A 17,139-nucleotide genomic window follows, 5' to 3' on the forward strand; every position below is an offset into this window, starting at 1 on the left:
GGAGCCCTGTTCAGAGACCACGTCTCATTCTGTTTAGCAACTGCATGGGCAAAATCCAGGCCCTTTCTTCACTCTACCAAGTGGGTTCTGCCATGGAGGAACTCAAGCCCCGGTAAGGAGATGGAGTGTCCCCTCTGCCTGGCCTGCCGTGGGTCCCCGGGGCTTGGGCACATCCTGGCGGATGGCTATTACACGTTGACAGCGTGACAAAAGCCCCATTTCCACACATATCCATTGACTGTACCTGTGCCTCAGTAAGATTTTATAAAGAGATCCCTGTCTTCTGCTTCCCAGCTGGAAAGTGCACTGCGGTGTGTGTCCTCTTATGTTCTCAGTGCCCCCAAGGCGCGGAATTCTCCATATTTTCCCTGCATCCACTCCAGGTAAATAATTCACCACAGGCTGAAGTAAAATGTGCAGCCAAAAGAGAGAAAACAAAGGAGCAGAGTTCTTCAAACTTGGTGACAGTGTTTGCTTCTGCACAGACTGTCATGGGGCCTCCAGGGGTTGGGTGTCCCTGCCGGGCTGGTCACCAGGATGCCCGTCGGCCGAGGTCTTTCCACTTTCACCAACTTGCTTCGTTTTCAGCAATGCCTTGTCAGCTTCTGAGGGGAAGGAAGGTATTTCCTGAGGCAGCTTGGATGATATGTTTGGCCTTTAGAAGAAAAAATAAGAAATCAGGAGAGAGAAAAGGTGAAGAAAATTTTCAGCACGTTATTTCTTTTTTTCCTTTGGTAGAACTAGTGCTGAGAAAGAGTTGCCAAGATTGAAGCATCTGCTCCAAGCATAGTGATTTAGTACAAATTCCTTATTTCCGTTTCCCTTACTTCCCTTTTGATTAATCATGGGAATGTCTGGATTTTCCCCTTAAAGGATCATGGCCCAGAACTTTCCTTGGCAGTCAGTTATAACTGCTTCTAAAAAGGTTCTTGTATTTCTTTGAGGCCGTTTCTCAGAGCTTCAGAAAATTGTACAGAACCCGAGGGCCTCAGGATCCTCCCATCGCATGGCTGCAAAGCCAGACGGAGTGACGTTAAAGGCCCCGTTCAAGTAGATCTGGCCCACACAGCCTGAGACCCAGAGCCGTTCAAAAGGAGTACATGAGGAGAAGCAGGAAAGAGACCCTGGGTTGACATGTCCTCTCCTGAAAATTGTTATTATAGCTACTAAAACCCCAAGTAAGCCCTCGCCGATGAGAAGAGAGCAGAGGCTCACTGCCTCTCGGCTGCCCGTTCCTGCTACTGATGGGGGAGGGGACGGGCCACCAGATCCAAAGCTAGGAGACCCTGCTTGGCCTGGCTCGTGGCGACCCACATTTCTATGTCCCCCAGTGACTTAGGTAAGTCACCCCCTTCTCTGAGCCTCACTCTGAGGTGGCACATCAGCAGGAGGGCCCAAGATTCCCCAGGGAAGCTGCTGGGTGTAGCCGTGGTCTTCCCACACCCTCCACGTTTCATTCATTTATGTGAACAGGTCATAGTAGCAAACGCGTGTATGGCATCTACTCTGTGCCGGGCCCTGCTCTAAACCTTTACACGCATTCATTCGTCTAAGCCTTCCAACCACTCCAGAGGGAGATGCTGTTATTATCATCCCGACTCACAGAGGAGGCTATAAGGCCAGAGAGATGAAGGTTAGAAGATGAACAGGTTAAGAGATTAAGGCACAGAGAGATGAGCTTCCCAAACTCAGTGAGCAGGGGCAGAGCCGGGTTGGAATGCAGGCGGCCTCCCTGCACCCCACCCCCTGCTCCGGGCCCTTCACCTTGAGGTCCTGACAGCTCTGTCCTCCAGGATCCCAACTCCTCTCTCTCCAGGCAACCACTGTCAACAGTTCTTGTGTATCCTTTCAAAAAAAAATATTGCGTGGCATTTATACATTTACGTACACACAGGAACATGCATAGTATATTAAATATATAACACAGTTATATATTCTTCCTTCAGACAAATAGCAGCATTTATATGCTTCCTTTTTGCACCAAATACAAAAATGGGATCTTTTCATATCAATTCATTTTTTTAACAACTGCATAGTATATTCCACTGTAAAAACCGTAATTTATGAACTACCGCCTACCGCTTCACATTGAGGTTGTTTCCATTGTTTTGTTATTGCAAGGAATATTCTGGTAGATACAACATTTTGCACAAGTGAGGCTGTGGTAGGCAGACGGTCCCCCCCCACCCGTATCCCCCAAGATGCTCGTGCTCTAATCCCTGGTACTTGTGAATATGTTACGTTACACGGCAAAAGGACTTTGCAGATGGAATTATGGTCTAGACCTTAAGAAAGGGAGATTGTCCCGGATTCCCTGGGCGCACAGCCTAATCACATCAGCCTTTAGAGGCACAGATTTTTTTTCCAGCTGGAGGTGGTAGAGATGAAGAGATGCCAGAGAGATGTGAATCATGAGAAGGACTCCGCCCACCACTGTTGGCTGTAAAGGTGGCAGAGACCTTGAGCTGGGGAATGCAGGCAGCCTCTAGAAGCCGAGAAGGCGCCCCGGCCCCCTGCCAGCAAGGATGCGGGGCCCTCAGCACCACAGTCGCGTGGAACTGAATCCTGCCGACAACCTGGGTGAGCCTGGCGCTGGATTCGCCCCGACAGCCTCTGCGTAAGAGGCCAGGCCACCACCCTCTTGATCTAAGCCTCGTGGAACCTGGAGCAGATAAACGAGCTGAGCCTTCTGACTCTCTGAGCTACAGAACTGTGAGATGATACATCTGTGTTATTTTCGACACCACATTTGTGGTCATCTGTTACAGAAGCAATTGGAAGCGACTACACTGCTGAATATCTACAAGTAGAATGGGTGGCTCAGAGGGTATACGCTTCTGACATTTAGATAGATCCTGTCAAATCGCTCTCCTTGGAAGTATAATCAATTTGCAGTCTCACCAGTTATGTATGAGGGACTGTTCCCCACATCTTCGCCCATCCAGTATGTAATCAAACTCTGATCTTTGCCAATTAGATATAGGCGATTGCCTTGAACTTGCACTTATATAGCAAGACCACTGCTTCAATTTAGATTCGGTGTCTACTTGGAGTTGTTTTGGGGAGGGAGAGGTTCCTGGTGGGAAACTCCAGAGCTCTCCTGGGTGCTGCCACTGTCAGACAGACTAGAGTGACAGTTCAACTTCCCCCCCTGTGCAGTGACAGGTGGGTAGGGAAGGTCAGGCAGGGGAGCCTGGGGCCGGGAGGTGTCTAGCCAAGGGAGACTAAAGTCAGTGGTCCAAGTGCAGGTGGGCACAGAAAAGGGGTCCTGTGCTGTCTCCTTGAGGACAAGGGGAGGACAGAGCAGTCTGAAGCCAGCTGCAAGAGATGGGGTGCAGGGTGTGTGTCTGTGAGGCTGACCCCGGGAGCCCCTGAGACAGTGGGGTGCAGACCACAGCGCTTTATAAGGAGCCCCACGGTTCGACCCGGCTGTCAAAGGAGGACGGTGCAAGGGAGCCCGGAAGGAAGGGAGTTCAGGGCAGGTGATTCCAAAATAGGAGCTCAGCTGTTCACCAGCCGTGAGACCTGCCTGAAGAGGCCCGCAGGCTTGGGGCTTCACTCTCTGAGCCACAAAACAAGAATAATGACGACTTTGGGGCTACTGTAAGGAAGAGAAATAGACATGTACCCACAGCCATAGGTGTATGTCCACGTGCACAAGTATCTTTGTGTGTATATACTTATATGCATGTGTGTATACATATGTCGATGAAAAATTAATCCATTGATTTAAGAAAAAAATGGAAAATTTTATCGGTGCCACATTTGAGGCTTATAACCTGGGAACAGCACCTCAGAAAGTCCCAAGAATTGTCCCACCCGTTTGCAGTCCAGGCACAGTTATGTAAGTTTTTTGAGACAGAGGGCTGGACATCAAATGACATATTATTGACAGTTTACACCATCCAGATCTAAGTGTCATCGTGGCCCCTTATGAGATCAAGAAGGAGTGTTATCTTTAAGGAGTTGTCTCGACGCTGGGAGAATGTTGCTTCTAACGTTGGTTTCTGCCCATGGGGGAGGCTTGGTCGATGCCCAATGCAGACACACAATGCACAGCATGGGGAGAGAGGAGGCCAAAGGGCAAAGAAGATTTTGTATGTTTAAATTTTTCTTGCCTTGCCATAAAATATGAATTTTATTTCACACATATATATATGCATATATACTTACATACACAGGTGTGTGTATCTACACGTGTGCATATACCCAAATGTGGTATGCATACACACAGCACACATGCGTATGCATGTACGCATGCATGGATGTGCACACAAACCTGCATATAAGTATATTCACACACACATATTAGAGAAAGACCCCCTCGTGTGCTTTCTATATGGTAAGTACTCAGAAAATGATAGCTACTATAGTTCCAGATTTAATTGAATTGTTTCTGAAAAATCACCTCCTGCAACTGCTTTAGTTTGCAGGTGGAAAACGGGGCTCAGGAAAGTCTGGCGATGTGCCCAGGGTCAGGTCACAAAAGATGCTGGCCCTGATCCCCTGGTCCCAGCACTGTGTCCAGCTGCCAGGGGCAATGACAAGCCCCCTTGAAGGAGGACAGGTGTCCTTTCCAGGGAGGGCACTGCACCACAGCAGAGCCTGTCCCTGGGTGACCGCAGGGCTCCCCTGCAGAGTGCTATGGTGCCCTGTGTCCTCCTGTGGGGCTGGGATGAGATACAGAAGTCAATGAGAAATGGCACCAAAACAAACAAAGGTGGCAGGACCAAGTCCTTTTCTCTCTTGGAAAGAGATAGAAAGGATTATTATAATTGACCTCTCCATGGGGCAGGACAGACTCTAGAGAAAATAAAATCTTGAAATGAACCATTTTTACATGATTTATCTAAGTGTCTCCCAAGTGCCAGCTCCCACACCGCTGCACCTTATGGTCTTAAGGTCTAGACCATAATTCCACGTCTGGTGATGCTTATTTGCATCCGGGGGCGGACACTGCAGCTGGGCATCCGTGACAGCAGGCTGACGTCCAGGCTCGCTTGTGCCCAGTGACGGGAAGCCCCCTGCACCAGGAGCCAGCCTGTCTGGTGTCACGGCCCCAGTAGAACGTTCTTTCCAGGCACCCGTGCTCCTCCTCCTTTTAATTCCCACCAGTTCAGCATGCCTTCTGGAAAATAAAACTCACCAGCTTTCCAAGCATTAGGTGTCAACCAGGCAAAGGTAGCCTTTGCTGGCCTCCGAGCTCCTCTCGGGCACGAGGCCTTCTTCCTGCCTCTCAGCTGCCCCCTCAGGGGTGCCCCCCAGGCCTTCCCCACAACTCTTCCCTCTTTCCATTCAGGGGCCTGCTTCTTTCCGCATCGGCGCTAACTAAGGGCTCTGCTGTCACCGTGCTGATGCACTCAAGAGTGCCCTGTCACTTGGCTACACGTCTGCTGTGAACAGGAGTCTTTTGGAGGCGCAGCCATGATCCAGTGGGTGCTGCGGTGCAGGGGAGTCAGGGATGCAGGCCATGTGCAGGCAGGGGCGGGGCACTGGCCACAGGGAGAGCCCCGGGAGGGTCTCTGCGGCTCTGTTATCCTGTCCGGGTCCACAGTCAACCCTGAACCTGAGATGATGGCGTGAGTCATCTGAGTGTCTCTGCCTTGTCACCCTCGTACCCCAGCTGTCTTGACTCCCGCCCTTTTCTAGCCACCTCTTGCTGTTGCAAAGTTGTGTTTCCTCCCATTTCCATTTTTGCTGGTTTTGTCTGTGGGACCAGACGGGCTCTTGCTCTCAGTCACCGAGGTCCCTCGCCCCCCGCAGTCACGTGGTGGGACGTCCTGTGGATCAAGTGCTCGGGGGCTTCCGTGCTCTCTAGACACCAGACCTGCGATCCAGGTAACAGGCGGAGCATGGCTGGGGGGACAGCCAGGCAAACATTTTGCCAGGTGTATGTGCCCTAAGGAGACATTCTCAGTGACAGCCAAGAGATCAGAGACCACGTTACAGAAGACAAAACTGAAAATCAGGAAAGCACCATAGTATTTCCAAGACTGCAGAGCATGTAACGGAATCAGAAATAGAACTTGCAGGAATTTTATGGTAGTTTATTATTTTATTGTGTTTTTCATTAGGTCACACATACACTTGGTTCAAAATCAAAACGACAGAACAAAGATAGATGTCATGATGCCTTTTTATGACCCCTTCCCTGTCTACCTCTTCCCTCTCCCATCTGCTCCGACTTCATTTTTGTTTCTTGTGTCTCCTTCCAGTATTCCTTCATGTAGGTATAAGCAAATATGAATACATCTTGTTATTTTCTACCCCTTTTGCCCCAAAGGCAGCATATGAAATATACCACTCTCCATGTTGTCTTTTCACTTATGAGGTCCCTGACAGCTACTTCATCATCTTCAATAGTTTTTTTTTACAGCTGCATTGTGTGTAGTCCTTTCTGTTGATTTCTTATTTTTTTAACGGTTTTATTGAGATATGATTCACATACCATGAAATGTTTAGAGTCTATAAATAAGAGGTTTTTAGTATATTCAGAGATGTATGATCTCCACACAGTACCATAGCTTTTCAACCAGTCACCTATGAAGAAACAACCTATTTCTAATCTGTAGCTATTACAAAAAAAAAAAAAAAAAAAAGCTGCAGGAGCGTTCTGGTTTGCACCTCTTTGTACACATGCTTGGGTGCTTCACTAGGACAAATAGCTGCGGAGAATTTTGGTGTCTGCCTTGTTCTCCAAGTTGACTGTGCTAATTTATCACCAACCTTGCGGGAGAAGACCCTTCCTCCCTAATTCCTTCCCTCCCTCAACACGCCAGCTCAGAATAGTATTATTCTTTTAATTTTTACTTTTCTGAAGTATAAAAAAATGGCATCTCATTGTAGCTGCAAGTTGTCACCAATTATACTTTTATCTTAAAAATACATTTTCCATTGCGGTAGCGTTGTGGTTCCACGATGACTCCTAATGGTCCTCGCCCCCTGGAGGTGCCCCTCCTGTGAATCAGGGTTGCCTGCTCACCTGATGGAACACGGCAGCTGCGACATGTGTGACTCTAGGACCAGGTCATGAAACGCGTTGCCCCTTCCTCCCAGCCTCTGGATGGCTTGCTCTGGGGGAAGCCGGCTGCAGTGCGCTGAGGCTGACGCGGACAAAACCAAGCGTGCCCGGCTTGTGAGCCAGTCACCTTCACAGTGGATCCTCCAGTCGCACTCAAACCGTCAGAGGACTGTGGCCTCAGCTGGCATCTCACTGCAACCTCAGGAGAAATCCTGGGCTGGAACCGCCTGGATGAGGCCCTCCTGCATCTGTGCCTTCAGAAACGGTGAAAGAGAATAAATGGAGTGATTTGTTACGCAGCGGAAGGTGACTACCGTATTCACTGAGTGTGCAACACATAACTGTTACCTCTTAGCATATTTCTTAAAATGGCTCAACAGAGAGCGAGCTATAAATTCACACACCTTGACATAAATCAGTACTTCCTATCTCAGCTTTAGCTGTTGTTGATAATTGCTTGGTCCCGAATTCTGCTTTAAGGAGAAATTATAGCGTGCCTGCTTACCCTCTTCGAGTGGCACAGGGGGTGACAACTCTTTCCTGGCTCCCGAGCTGGCCAACTCTACCTTCCCAGGAGTTGGGGGTCAGAACTGTGAGCCCGATTTCCCCAGACCTGACAGCAGATGTCAGTTTGCCTCTTTGGCCGTGATGATGTTACTGAGAGGGCACACGTCACCCACCCATTTTCCCCTCTTTCCTGAGGGTTCCTGACGTCTGCTCCATGGGACTTGCATTTCAGGTACAAGCGGTTCTGCATTCTGGCGGTGGCCCAAATTGCTTGTGACTGTTTCCTTTCCAACTGGGACAAAGATTTTGTTTTGTTTTGTTTCTGTCCGATCTACCTTTCCAGCCCGAGACCCACACCATCTCTGGGCTTTTCTTCCCTGAGCCATCCTCTATATTTTATACTTATGAGTACAGCTTAACAACAAATTGATGGTGAACAGAAAATCAGTAGTTGGCTCTGGCAGGCTCTTTTGTCAGGAAAGCTATTAATTTACAGCCACATTTTACAGTTTAAAAAAGCAACACAGTTATGGAAGAGCCTGAAGAAAGGGAATGTTCTCCGAGGGCTCCTAGCCAGCCTGTGGCAGCCTGCTTGTCAACAAATACACTCCTCGCACCCAGAGGCAACCAAGACACAGGGTCACTTTGAACAGAGCATGAAGCCCCCTGTGGGGGTCCAGTAATTTTCAAGCCTGACTTTTCTAGAGACTTTTCAAAGTGGTCAGATATGTCTATTAAAGACCTAAAACTCATTTTAAAAGTCAAGTTTAAAACAGGGACATATAATTACCTTCCTTGTGGCCACAATCCCTCCTACTTGTGTGGATGACTTTTTTTTTTAAATTGGTGTATAGTTGATTTTCTTGTGTTCATTTCTGCTGTATAGCAAAGTGATTCAGTTATACATATATAGATATTCTTTTTTTATATTCTTTTCCATTATGGTTTATCACAGGATATTGAATAGAGTTCCCTGTGCTCTACAGTAGGACCTTGTTGTTTATCCATCCTATATATAATCGTTTGCATCTGCTAACCCCAACCTCCCAATCCACCCCTCTCCCACCCCCCTCCCCCTTGACAACCACAAGTCTGTCCTCTATGTCTGTGAGTCTGTTTCTTTTTCACAGAGAAGTTCATGTGTGTCGTATTTTAGATTCCACATGTTAAGTGATATAACATGGTATTTGTCTTCTCCTTCTGATTTACTGCACTTAGTAGGATCACCTCTAGGTCCATCCATGTTGCTGCAAATGGCATTATTTCATTCTTTTTTATGGCTGAGTAATATTCCCTTGTGTATATATACCACATCTTCTTTATTCATTCATCTGTCAACGGACATTTAGGTTGTTTCCACATAGACAACTTCTCGCTGAGGTGTTAGAGCCATGCTGTCCGACGTGGTAGCCACTAACCATGTGTGGCTATTTAAATCTAAGTTCAAAGTAATTCGTATGAAACTAAATAAAAAATTCAGTCCCTCGACGACACACCAGCCACATTTCAAGTGCTCAGGAGCCACGTATGGCTGGTGGCTGCTGCACTCAAGACTGCAGGTTATAGAAGAGTTCCACGACTTGGAAAGTTCTATTGGTCACCTTTTTGGCTCAGTTTTGCCTGGTCCTTTTTGTGTGAAAACAAACAGAACAAAACACCTCCCGCGACAACGGAGCAAGACACTGGAGTCAGAATTTTCTGACTCAAGATTCGGTTAATATTTCCTCAGTAGGGAGACTCAGTGGTTAAAAGTCATCAAATATTGAATATATGCAAAGCCAAGAAGTAGCCCTCTCTCTCCCCTGTTAAAAACAAACAAATCCAAAAAAAGGACAACAAAGCATGAGGTTCACTTAGTGGGGGTTTGAGATATTTTGACCAACGGAGGAGAGACCATGCTTTCCGACTTTATAGAAGCAACGCTTGGAAGAACTGGTTAATGCTTGCAAATCCTTTTGAAGATGGAAAGCACAGTTACATAAGTGCCAAGTGCTATTTCCTTTATTAACATCTGTATTAATAATAGGAAAAGGAATGCTATGTTATGATGGGTTTTCTTCAGATATGTGAACTCCAAAATTTATTTTGTGTATCCAGCTCTTTTAGAATTTAAAAGAGGAAATAAAATACCTCAAAAAAAGAATGCATGAAAATCTACCAGGAAAGTAGACAATGTCCGTTTACAAGGCACATATAGCTCTGTGTTTCATACACGTCTCGCACAATCTAAGTTAGAGTCAAGAATATTCTCCAGGGAACACCTGGGAGTACCTTGGGAACCTTTGTTGGCATCTCCTTGCTTCACAGAAACAAACCTATATGAGTGGCACATCTGCAAGCCAACACCACTCGTGAGCAAGTAGCAGCAATAAAGGTAACAGTGAACATTCTTTGAGAACTTATGTCAAGCTCTGGCCAAGAGCTTCACATGAATCATGTCCTTTAATTCCCGCAAGATCCACACGTTAGAAACTACAGTATTGCCCTCATTATACAGGTATGCCAACTGAGGCAATGCAGGGTTTTCCTGAAGGCACTGGGAGACTGGGAGATGGCCAGAGACAGCATTCTTTATGGCTGGAGTTCTGCATTCTGTGAAGGGATTTGGCTCTAGAAGTTTCTGAAGGATGCCTGAAACTGAGCAGGACCCTGCAGGCCTTCCTGGGTACAAAAGCCACTGCATGTCCCCTGTTTCTTTTTTTTTCCAATTTACAAGAGTTTTTATTTGAGGACCCCACATTTCTAACATGATTGGTTAAGTCAGTTCTTTTTTTTTAACATTTTATTTTATATTGCAGTATAGTTGATTAACAATGTTGTGATAGTTCCAGGTGTATAGCAAACTGATTCAGTTATATATATACATGTATATATTCTTTTTCAAATTATTTTCCCATTTAGGTTGTTACATAATATCGAGCAGAGTTCCCTGGGCTATACAGTAGGTCCTTGTTGGTTATCTATTTTAAATATATCAGTGTGTACATGTCAATCCCAAAGTCCCTAACTATCCCTTCCCCCCACCCTTCCCCCCCTGGTAACCATAAGTTTGTTCTCTAAGTCTGTGAGTCTGTTTCTGTTTTGTAAATAAGTTCATTTGTATCATTTCTTTTTAGATTCCGCATAAAAGTGATATCATACGATATCTTTTTCTCTGACTTACTTCACTCAGTATGACAATCTCTAGGTCCATCCATCTTGCTACAAACAGCATTATTTCATTCTTTTTAATGGCTGAGTAATTTTCCATTGTATATATATATATACCACATCTTCTTTATCCATTCCTCTGTCGATGGACATTTAGGTTGCTTCCGTGTCTTGGCTATTATAAACAGTGCTGCAATGAACATTGGGGTGCATGTATCCTTTCAGACCATGTTTTTCTCTGGATATATGATGGTGAGTGGGATTGCAGGATCATATGGTAGCTCTATTTTTAGTTTTTTAAGGAACTTCCATACTGTTCTCCATAGTGGCCGTACCAATTTACATTCCCACCAACAGTGTAGGAGGATTCCCTTCTCTCCACACCCTCTCCAGCATTTATTGTTTGTGGATTTTTTGATGATGGCCATTCTGACCGGTGTGAGGTGATATCTCACTGTAGTTTTGATTTCCATTTCTCTAATAATTGTCCCCCGTTTCTTGTTTGTAGAAAAAGTCTGCAGCCTTCTAGGCCTTCCCCGAGTTCCAACAAGCTGACTCAAGCAGTTACTAATTAGGGAAGTGAAGGAATGAAGAAATGAAGGAAAAGCAGTCAAGAAACAATAGTTCAGGGATAAAACAGAGATCTAGTTCCTCCTCCAGGAATATACGTAATAATCTGACACATATCTCTGAGTTGTTCTGCAGAAACTAAGACCCCACCCAGGTGGAGGATGGTGACCACAAGCACGTGGACCCCAGACTGGTTGGAACCAGAAGGTTGATGATTAAGATCCCCAGAACATCACCTTATCACCTCACCACCAACCAATCAGAAGAAATTCATGCCCCCTCCAACCTTCACCCCAAATGTTGCTTTAAAAGCCCTTCCCTGAAAGCCATTGGGGAGTTCAGGTCTTTTGAGCATGAGCTGCCCATTCTCCTTGCTTGGTGCCCTGCAAATAAATGCTGTACTTTCCTTCCCCACAAACTGGTGTCAGCAGATTGGCTTTGCTGCACGGCAGGCGAGTGGACCCAAGTTCCCTCCAGTAACAAGCCCTGAGCAGAGGAGAGTCCACTTTTTATGCTGTCCAAAAGAAAAGACAACCCATCTGAGGCTCCAAACTCATTGCCAGTTGAGACTGGGATCCAGACAAGAGTGAGAAAAAAATTTATAAATGAAACAATATATCATGGTGTCCTGGACCTCAGGGGTTTCACTCAGCTAGGAAGGAGGACATCTGGAAAACTGGATCCTAATGTCTTTAGCAAAAGTGTATAGGAAATAGAACACTGTACTGAGAAAGTCAGAGGGTTGAACAGCCCTTAATTTCCAGCCCCTTCTGCGATCTCCAGGTGAAACACTTATGACACCCTTTTCTGGGATGTCCATGGAGGGGGGGCGGGTGCTGTGCTGGGGAATCGCCCCCAGTCCATCTTCTTCCTTCCTTCTTCTCTGGAGACCAGGGGATCAGGGATGAAAGGACCCCCAACAACGCTAAGGGGGCATTTAGGAAGCAAAGCCCAACCCTGCCCTCCCATTTGGCTACCCATCTTCTACATGGGGCTGTGAGTTGCCATCCATCTTGGGGTCAGTTTCCCAAACTTGCATAAGAGAGGAAGTTGACAAAGGTGGGGTGGGTAAGGGAGGGCCCATCTCATTCCTGGTGCCTTCAGAGGGGGTGAAGACCCTTTTGGTGAGTTTCAAGCTCATTGATATTCACCCCAAGCCTTAACTATTTTCATGTAAATCACAGGAAGATTTTAGATAAGAATAGGTCAAGGAACAAAATTACATTTACGGTCCCAAGCTCCTTTCTCTCTGAGCTGTTAATTCAGCCTTTGATGTTCGCCTCTTAGAGCAAGGGAGCAGCTTATGTGCTGGGAAGGGCTCTGGCTGCCTGGTGCCTGTGATGCCTGAGTCCTGGGGTCCAGGGGTCCTGGGGTGAGTGATGTAGCTGCAGGTGCAGGTCTCCTCAGCTGTTAGAATTTGCAAATTCTGGGAATGCAGTCTGTGTAGTAGGAGCCGAGCTTTCAAAGACTTTTCTATTATTTCATTGTGTTTGGCTTCCTCAGGCATGGTTCCCACACTCAAGGTGTTTGCAGTCACCTGGGGCAGAAGGGGCAGCCTCTTGTACCTGCCTCTGGTGTGTCTCCCTTAATGGGATGTGAGTTCCCGGAGGAAAGGAATCACTGACTTGTTCCCTGGTGTGTGGCCAGCACCCGGAACAGTGACAAGCAGTAACAGATATTCACCTTGCATTTGTTGAATGAATCTAAGGTGAAGAACAGGGAGACACAAGAAAGATCCTTAGTGATATGGAAATTAGCAGGAGGCATCTTCACTACCAGCGGGAGGATAAAGAAAATGTTTACAAAGAAGATGGTACTTAGCGTCCTGTTTTACCGAGTTTTTTTTTTTTTAACCAAGTTAACTGAATTTACCACTTGCTAGTTAATATGTACATAAAGAAACACCAGTTCATCAACCCTGCCAAATGTGACATTTCCAATTAGCAATGGAACCCGTACTGAAACTCACCCCTGTATTTTCTTTATTAAAGCATAATCTCTCTGAAGACACGTTTTACAAAATGCACGTACATTTCTTTTAATGTTCAATTCCAAGTGCTTTTCATCTTGTTCTTGCAGTTTATGGATTGAAGGAAGCTGTGGAGTGGTATATGGTTATTAGAATCAAGCATTACTTGCGTCATATTTTTTGGTAAGTTAAAGCATGAGGCTGAATGCTTGATTTTGGAATAGAAGGTTGCAGATACTGGGCTGCATTGATCATTTCATTCAGGAAGGTCTGTGGGTGACTATCTCGTGGGCAGATGGAGCGCTGATGAATGATGGGGCGTCTTCCTTGAAGGCCGAAGTGAATCACCTTCATGTGGCTGCTTGAACGTAAGAAGATGGGCAAGGAGAATTCTCAATGTGTGATTCTATGATGCTGCCTGCTATTGAATCGTAACAACGGAGCATGCGGCAAATATTTACCGACCACAGTGTGCGAGGCCCATGCTGTTTATTAAAATGTGTGCAATGAGTTGTGAGATATGGTCATCACACTGCCTGTAAGGAGCAGGTGGAAGGGCAGGTCATGGGAAGCAGCAAGTGGGAAGTGACAAGTGCACATCAGGCCCCGCCTAGCCCTGCCTCTGCCTGCCCCACGCCCCTCACTCAGCGCAGCCTCAGTTTGCCCCAGGCCCGGGCCAGTTTTCACAGGCAGGAACGCACAAGTAGCCCAGCCCAGTTCAGTCCCAGCACATGTGGGATGCTGGACAGAGCCCTAGAAGTTTCTGACACAGTAAATGCTCAACAGGGACTTCTGGACGAGTGCATGCGTATGTCCAGGTGTGCAAGAGCAGGTGGGAGCGGAAGGGGACGTGACAGGAGCGGTGCAGCACGCGGGGGCGGGGTGGGGAGGGAGGTGGACACGCACAGGACACGCGCAGACGTGATGGGAGCCGCTGGGGGTCGCTCAGAGAAACCTCCTGGAAGAAGGCAGGCTTGGCCCCAGTCTTGAAAGCCTTTGCCAGGGCGGTGCGGGAGGCGATCCGGGGAGGGCGTCCGGCGGCGCGTCTGTATTAGGAGGGGGCGGGGCGCGGCTGAGCTCCACTATGGCTGGGGGCCCAGTGGCGCTGGCTGCCGTGAAGGCACCCACGGGGGCCGTTCCCCGCGGGCACTGTGTGTGCAGGGTGCCCGCAGGGAGCATCTCACGGCCTGGCTGCGTGGGGCTCCAGTCAGCGAATGAACCGTGAGCGAAGTCAACGGGCTCTTGGTCCAGTGACAACGGCGGGGTCCGCCTTTCCCCTTCCCTGAACCCCCGTCCCCGCCAAGCACAAGTGGGGGACCCAGTGCTCTGGGGAGAGGGGGGCCCTGCTGTGAACCTAGGGAAGCCTGGGCCTCAGGCCCTCACTGGCCGCGGAAGGGAGCCTAACGATGTGTTCGGAGCGCTGTATGATTTGCAAAGTTTGCAAAAGTAAGATAGCTTTTTCTCAAGCGTACTCGCAAACCTGTATTAGCGCGCGCCTCGCAGCACGGGCCCTGGCGCTGCCTGGGAGCAGGTTGGCGTGCGCTCAGCCTGGGCATCGGGGCGCCCGGCTCCGCAGCGCCCGCGCCTGCCCGCCCGCGGGCTTGAGAGCTGCGTCTCCCGGTCCCTCCCCAGGCCCAGCCGCTGTGCTGGTGATCTGGCTTCTGCTCGAGGACCGGCCTGTGCTCTGAATTGCTCACCCACCCCTGGGCTGGCTGGGGCGCGGGGACCGGGACGGGACCGAAGGCCGCGCCGGTGAGGAGGCAAGAAGAGCGCGGAGAGACCTGGTGGGGCCGCGCGGACGGGAGTGGGAACCGCGCCCGGCAAGGCCGACCTCGACTGAGTGTAAGTTCTTCAAATCGATTTGAAAAAATGGGAGCAAAGCACCCTCAAGTGCAACAGCCTCTGAATACACAGACCTTGAAATCACAGGGACAAGCGGCGCTCTCTGTGCAGCTGATAGAGCGGCTTGGTGATGCGCGTGCCTCTAGCGGCCCGCTGGGTGTGCTCTGGGGCAGAGGTCTTGGCAGGGCTGGCCTTGGCCGGGTGAAGCCCATGGAGTCCCAAGGGGGAGGCTTGCAGCACACAGAGGTCTTAGACAGGCCTCCTGAGGCAGGGATGTAAGCAGAGACCAGGAGGAGGGGCAGCTAGTCTAGACTAGAGAACTGGCTCTGTAGCTCGGTATTGATCCGTTCTGCTGATGATAATCCTTCTGCTTAGAAAGCACGCTTGCTTGTCTTCCTGTTGACCTTCTGCCCTCATTTTACCAGAGGGAGTCCCAGCCCTTGCTGGCCGTGGAGTTCATTGCCAAGTGCTCTCTGGGCAGCCAGTCATTTGTGGTGTGCAGGGCTCTAGGGCATGCCCTTTGCCCTCTCTTCAGCCATCTGGTGCGTGTGTGCCATTGCCTCCAATTTAAATGTTCTCAGCGTGGCACTCAAAGTGCGCCTTCCATAAATGCTCCCCACTCTACACATGCCCTGAACCAGCTGAACGGCCGCCCTTCTCCAACCTGCCCCATAGTTTCTGCCCTCCCAGCTTTGCTCAAGTTTTTCCTCTGCTTGGAAAGCCCCACTGCCCACTACAAATCCCACCACCCATTCAAAACCCACCTCAATTCAGGCAAACATTCAGAATCTTCCAGAGAGTTCTCCCGATTCCCCAAAATCTTTAAGCAGGAGTGGAGTGGAGGGGAGGGGCCTGGAGACGAACGAGTTTCCAACTACAGCTCTGCTTCCTTCTCTTTGGGAATCCCCAGGGGACCCAGGGAATGGACCTGACAATGGTTTTGGCTTGGAGGTCAAGCAGATAAGGCCTAGAGATCAAGTAAATCAGTGGTCCCCAACTTTTTTGGCACCAGGGACCAGTTTCGTGGAGGACAGTTTTTCCATGGACGGGGGCAGGGATGGTTCAGGCAGTAATGTGAGCAATGGGGCGCGACGCGGAGCAGCAAATGAAGTTTCGCTCGCTCGCCGGCCACTCACCTCCTGCTGTGCGGCCCGGTTCCTAACAGGCGGCGGACCGATACGGGTCTGTGGCCTGGGGGTTGGGGACCCCTGAACTAAATGCTGCCAGCTGATCACTGGGGATCAGTTTTCTTCGTGAATAAGTCAGAACAGAGAGCGTTCAACTTCAGGGGCAAGTTGTGTGACAGTTGATGTGATGGGTTGGCCCATTGACCTCTAGGCAAAAAGCACACAAAGAGAGAACCGTGTATCTAGTTGGGAGATTCAGTAACCCCCTAACAAGCCCTCCTAAGGAAGGATAGAGGCATCTTTAGGGGTTAGAAAAGGAGTTCTGTTTTAGACAGTGGGTGGCAGGCATAGTGACTAAATTTTGAGAAATACTCTGAATTATGGAAGCTTTGGTTAAAATAATAGGATTTTCAAAGTATTTGTCATTCCCTCAACATACACCTACTGAGCGCCTATGTGGCGGGCACTGAGATGTGCACCCAGACCTGGTTTCGTGAAGGGTCTGTGACCCAGGTGCTGGGGGTACTGTCAGCAAACACCGTCACCTGTCAGCCCCTTTGGGGTTGCCTCACTGCATGAGCTGTCTCACCCCACATCAGGCTCCTTTTCAGCACAGTGACTGATTTGGCGGTATAGGGGCCTGGCCATCTTGGCTCAATGTGGGACACGTCTGAAGAAGGGTCGGTTTAGTTGCAGAGTTCCCCGTGGGTTTGGTTGAGTCTGTCGTTGGGCCTGAATCCAGTTTACTTTCTCCCTCGGGCCAGTCTTGCCTCCCTCCCTGTCATCCGTAGTGCTGGTACCGAGGGCATTCCTTAAGACACACCCTGCATGCCGAATTTCCATTCAGCGCCTGCTTCCTGAGGGATCGACAACAACATGCGTCCTGCTGGGCCAGCGCTGTGGACGATTACCATCATGATCTCAATTATACATGTTTGAGAACTATTTAGAAT

Source organism: Balaenoptera physalus (genome assembly GCF_965194825.1).
Source record: "Balaenoptera physalus genome assembly, chromosome: 14".
NCBI lineage: Eukaryota > Metazoa > Chordata > Mammalia > Artiodactyla > Balaenopteridae > Balaenoptera > Balaenoptera physalus.